Source organism: Microtus oregoni, unplaced genomic scaffold (genome assembly GCF_018167655.1).
Source record: "Microtus oregoni isolate MIOR12 unplaced genomic scaffold, Mior012 000006F_ref0000085, whole genome shotgun sequence".
Lineage (NCBI taxonomy): Eukaryota > Metazoa > Chordata > Mammalia > Rodentia > Cricetidae > Microtus > Microtus oregoni.
Window position 1 is genome coordinate 37,913,191 of NW_024543065.1, and position 6,331 is coordinate 37,919,521.

General features: G+C 37.0%; 1 pseudogene; it reads right to left on the reverse strand.

Moving 5' to 3' along the window:
* Positions 1–2,999: 2,999 nt before the first annotated feature.
* On the reverse strand, positions 3,000–3,915 carry LOC121449778 (annotated as a pseudogene).
* Positions 3,916–6,331: the final 2,416 nt, after the last annotated feature.

Sequence of the window (6,331 nt, forward strand, 5' to 3'; positions counted from 1 at the left end):
GGGCCTTTGAGCTGTAATTCTTCTTCTTCTACCCCTATTATTCTTAGATTTGGTCTTTGTCATGGTGTCCCAGATTTCCTAGATGTTATGTCTTAAGCATTTGTTGTTTTCTTTGACCACTGAGTTCATTTCCTCAATAGAATCTTCAGCTCCTGAGATTCTTTCTTCTATCTCTTGTTTTTTGTTGGTTATACTTGTCTCTGTAGTTCCTGTTCATTTGCCCAGATTTTCCATATCCAGCCATCCCTCGGTTTGTGTTTTCTTCGTTACCTCCATTTCATTCTTCAAGTCTTGAACTGTTTCCTTTACCTGTTTGATTGAAGGTTTTTTTTTTTTAGTATTTCTGAGGGATTTATTTATTTAACTTTTTGTTTGTCTTCTCTTCCATTTTTAAGGGAGTTTTTCACTTTCTGTTTAAGGGTCTTCGTCATTTTCATAAGGTTACATTTAAAGTTGATTTCTTCTACTTCTTCTGGGTTAGGATGTTCAAGTCTTCCTGTTGCATGTTCACTGGATTCTGGCATCATCATGTTGCTTTTCAGGATGTTGGAGGAATTCTTGCATTGCTGCTTACCTATCTCTTCCATCATTTGGCTTGACAACAGAAATTTTATAAATGTGTTTCTACACTCTAATCTTTGTGATATATTTCTCTACCCTCTCTCCTTCCACTTGAACTCCATGTCCTTTTAATGTTTAGCTTTTTTTAAAGTATGAAACCGGATCTATTAAACGAATTATAAAGAGGAAATTTAAATTAAGAAAACAGCTCCATCAGTTTCCTGATAGATGAATCTATATGGCATTTTCAATGATTTGTTTTGAATATTCTGGCCGAGAGTAGACAGTGCTTCCTCTAGGCATGGTTAGTAGTAAGAAGAAGACTGAGCCAATCATGAGAAGAATGATAGTAACAAACACTCCTCCATGATCTGGGCATATATTCCTGACTCCTAGATCCTTCCATACTTGAGTTCTGCTCTGAATTCCCTCAGTGGTGGAATGTGAGATAAGAGTTGTGGCAATAACTAAATCTTTTTCTTCACCTAGCTGATTTTGTTCCTAGAGTTTTATCAAAGCTATAAAAACCTGATTAAGTCAGGAATTGGTATCAGTCTGTATAAATTTTCTGTTTCTGTTTTGGGAGGGGGATTGCAGAAGAACTCTTAGTTTTTGCTAGAGAAGTGACTAAACTTTTGGGGGAACTGAGAAGAGAGCAGAACAGATGACAGAGAATGGCTTCTGAAGTTTCAAAGAGAACCACAACTTCTTCCAGGGACATTTATGTCATGCTCTGCATTAATAATATAAGTAGTCTAATCACCAGAAACAGAAAAGGTGGTTTTGATCACAGGAGTCCAGAAATGCTTCAGTAAAATCTTTGTTTTACTGGGACAAAAGATATTGGTTAACTGGAAACACTAAAGTAAAAACTTTGTTTTGTTAAGACAAAGGATGCCGGTCAACTGGGGTTCTAGAAACAAGTGTGACTAAGAAGAGACCAGTGGCATCTTTGAAGAGAAAATCATTTAGAATTATTTCCTCAAAGCTCACAAAAGCTGAGGTTCTAAATGGGACAAAAGTTCCTTCTCATGCTGGCAACCAAAGTTGCTATTATTTGAGAGTCGCTTGGGTGTTACTGGACTGGAATTGATGCTGGGATTTGTAGAGAGCAACTGAGGCTTGATACTGTTTGGCAAGGTTGGAATACCGAAAGAGAGGACTGGGGAGACTATTGTTTAAACTGCAGCTCAGTTGCAGTAGGAGAAAGGTTTAAAGGACAACGAGGAACATTTGAGTGTAGGCACCCAGTCACAGGGTCAGAGTTCCTCAAGGAAGTCCAGGACAGGGTGCTCGTTGAAATGAAGAGGATTTGTAGCATTTTGGAGCTGTCACTGTGAAGGGTTTATCACCAGTAACAGCTGTAACTGTAGAGTCGAGTTGCCTGAGTCCAGTAGACAAGCTTTGTGTGCTGTAGAGGCCAGTGCCAGAGGAGATCCTCAAGCCATTTGGAGGAACAAAGAACTGAGTTACTTATACAGTTTGTAATTTGATTTTGCTCTAATCAGACTATGATTGTGCCATGCATTTTACCTTCTTGGAGTAAGGGAGTATACAAGTTATGTTTGATGTTACAGAACCCACAAATGAAAATCACTTCCCATAGAAACTTTAACTCTTGAACTTTAGAGAGACTTTGAAGTTATAGAGAAATTATTGCTATTGTAGAAAGATTTGGGATATTTTACAGACTTGGTATTATAGGACAGTATGAACTTTAAGAGGGATTTTAGATGTTTTAAAAAGAATAAACTTTTTTTTTTTTTTTGAGGCAAGGTTTCACTGTAGCTTTGGAGCCTGTCCTGGAACTTGCTCTTGTAGACCAGTTTGGCATCATTTTCTCAATAAAAAAAATATTTAAAAAAGTGAAAATGAATTTTTATGGGATAATGAAGAGATAAAAGAAAGTACAATGAGAGACCAAGGATATTTAAGCTAAACCTATTTATAATGTTATGACAAAAAGCCAATAATAGGAATTCAACATACATATTACTTCATTGAATACATTGGTTGTTTCAACAAATATACCTTAAAATAAGCCTAAAATTAAATGAAAATAAGTTTTTATCAAGTTTCTCATAAAATATAGCAAAACAATATAAAATATATTACTTTTATGTTAAATCATATTTATCACTCTTGTAATTCTGTAAAACATGTAATTTAGATTTTGTATTCATTCTTTTTCTTAAGATGCCACACTTACCTAAGGTACCCACAGTGTTTGAAAATGTTTAGTGGTGGATAATTAATGCTATATGAATAAATATATTTTTATATATGTATGTTATGTGTGCTTATACATATATACACATATTCACAATACAAAGCTTGTTTTAATAAAATATCTGTTTGTATATTAAATGACTGCTATGTTCCTCTTTCAATATTATGGTGCAATTATAAAAACAATAAAATTGTGCAAAGGCTTTCAATTATATGTTCATCCTAAGATTAGGTGTTTTTCCATTCCTTGTGGAGATAAAGTCCTGGAAAATGCTGGAGTTGGGGCTCAAGAGCAGGAAAGGGCTGATAGTGGGAAAACATTCAGCAAGGAATGTAGACATATTCAGCAGGAACAATCGGTAATGAGTTAAACAGATGATAAAGATGAAGGAGAGTGTGTAAAAGAAGGCCTGTGCCTGTGCAGTATGAGAAGCATGCAGGTGCTGGCCCAAAAAAGAAAAATCAGGGCCACAAAAAGGAAAATCAGGAACTGACAGAAATGTTGCATACAATATGTCGTTAATTTTCTCAAAAGAAGCAGCAGCACAGTACCAGAACTTTTAGATCTACTGTGTTGCTCTTGTTGTGTTTTGCTCTCACAAACACAAGATTAAGACTAACAAGCATGTGTAGGATCCAGTTCAGGTAAACAGAAGAACCATTATGTTTTTGTCTTCTTCCTTTAAGTTCTGCCCATCTAAAATCCATGGGATTGACAGTGATGGCCTGGAAGATGCTCAGGAAGCTAGCGCTGCCTATGGACACACCCCTGCCCACTTTGTGGAGATAAAATAGTCCTTGGCATCTAAAATCATTGAGGAAGTCTTTCAACCCAAAAGATGCCATTGTTTGGGGCACTCTTTTTCACAACAAAGGTAAGATGTTGGCTACAGTCAAATGCATCAGAATCCAGTCTGTGGACCTCAGTGTGTATCCACTGAAGTTAAACAGTAGATAATGGTGAAGGAGATAGGAATTGCCCAGAAACCCAACCACAGTCTGTGACAAGAAGATGATTCTTATTATCACCTCACTGGTTACCATGGTGTCAGGTCCAGCAGTCACCCTGACAGTTTATGAGAAGATGTCAGACTGACATGTACTGTGTCATTTGCAGTGAGTCCTACTAGAAATTTTCAGCTGCTTCTCTTTTGCTTGGAAAAGTGGTAGGCTGTTTCCATGTACTTTGAAATCACACATCATATCCATAGTCCTGTTACAGATGAGGAACACAATACAGCTTTTCAATTTTAACAGCATGCGTGGCAGCCCCTAATGTTAGTCATAAAAACGAATATACTTGAACCGGTGTCAAAGCAGTCCAGTATTTATAAATTCATTTTCTGATTAAGGCTAAATTAGGCTTCTAAAATCGGCTGAGTGGTGACAGAGACAGTGAGAAGGAGATAGTGCATTGAGCAACCACTCTTCACACCTGCCAGTTTATAGACTTGTTTCAGCAATGCAGCTCAACACATCACCTAGTTTTATATAATCTTATTGCTAATCAGTGAGTGGATCTTTTGATCTTTTTGCTGCAATGAAATTTCATACTTGTGAATTCTTTTTTGTTAACTAATTAAAATATGAATTTTATTGAGTTATCTCGGTAAATGTTGGAAAATTTCAGACATTTTAATATAACACTAGTTTGAAGTTTAATAAATTATTGAAATTATTCAAAAACCATTCCATTAAAATATCATGTATTCAATTTGGCAGAAAAGAAGAGTAACACATTACAAATCATATATGACATCAACAGAATATTTCTTTCAGATACATCTATGTTATAACTTACATCTGTTTGCTGCTATGAACATTCACATCAAGTCTCACAGGTTTCCCCATTTGTGAGTCACAGGATTCTGACACTGGCAATCAATTACGCTCTCTGCACTCTTCTTTTTACTAGGGTGCTGATGTTGGTGCCATGGCCCCAGAGATCAGGAAAAGCAGGACTCAGGCAGCTTGTGCCTGAGATATTGTCTGTGATTTTGTGACCTCATGCCTCTTCAGCCCTAAAATTATCATTTCACCCATAGTAGCCATGTGCCATGATCATGCACGAACTTTTATCAAGACTTCCCCCAAGGTGATAGTTAGCTAATGCAATTACAATTCTCTTCCCTGTGTGATTTAAGTGAGAGAATGGAGACACTTTCTTATTGATCCTTGATCTCTGAAGACAGACTGGAGGGAACTAAATATATTTGGGTCTGATAAAGGACTGACAAGGAGTTATGTATCCCATTGAGTTCCTAGTTATCCTCAATGGGAACTTATCAGAATCTAGTTTTTTTCTGTAGGGCACCCCTGTGAGTAGCTCCTAAAAAATTAAAGACACAAAATAGCTTGAGTGGGTAGGGGTTTCCCACCGCTTTGTGTCATTCACCTTTTTACACACCTGTCTCATTCATTTTGATACTCTTCAAAGGCAATCATATTCTTTACATTTTTTTCCAGAAGCACCTCAACTAGTGAGTTTCCCTCTATACTACTGTCCAGATAAGTCCCAGTAGAATAAACCAATACAAATCTTTGCCATTGATCTTGCTTTCTTTCATAACTAGATGGCAATGCCTTTATTGATGTAGACGGCTCATATTTTGAGTGTAGGGCACAGAGAAATCAATCTTGAAATGACAAAAAATATTCACCCTCCCCATTGGCTAGCTTTCACAGTGGCAGAAGGTACTGTCTAAAGTTCTTTGCAAGAAAAGATACCAATTGTCTTATAGAGTACTGGTCTCTGCAGCCTACACTATTGACCTTGATTCAAACATTCTCACTGGAGAAATACTGGAAACATTGTTTAAGTGTTAACTATCTGGTCCTTTAGTTGGTTTGTATTACTCCCCTAAAGAATAAATTTCATGTCTGGGATTTTTCTCTATTTTTTTTCTTTCTTTATGCTTGGGATTTTAAATAAATTGTTTAGTGCCCCAGTAGAAACCTATTGGCAATTGTTTTCTATGTGTTCATGTTGTTAAACTTCTCTCTTGTGTCAGAAAAATCACAAAATTTATTTATATTCATTTCACATGTGTACGTGTGTGCATGTATGCATGTATGTACCTGAGAAAAGAAGTTTTCTTTGTGGGGAGGATTTGAGACAGGGCTTCTCTGTATAACAGCTGACTCTCCTGAAACTCACTCTGTAGACCAGACTGTCCTCAAATTCACAGATCTTGCTGGGATTACACGCATGCACCACCACTGCTCAGCTCTGAGACATTTCTGATTGTAGTAGGTAGTGATGAATACAGAGAAGCATTGCTATAGAAACTCCTAGAATAAGAAACTGTGAATGCTCAATTGTAGGTGGGACCTTTGTACCAATGTTCCTCTGCAAGACTCAGGGAACAAAGCCAAGAGACTGGAAAGATTGTAAAAGTCAGAGGACAGGCAGAATTGTGTGAATGCTGCCTTTGATACAATAATTTCCACAGTGACTTACAAGAGTGGGGGTAAGGGGTTACAGACAGAAGCACAAAGGACTCAATGACAGCTGTGGGGGTAATAACTAATGAAGTTGGAA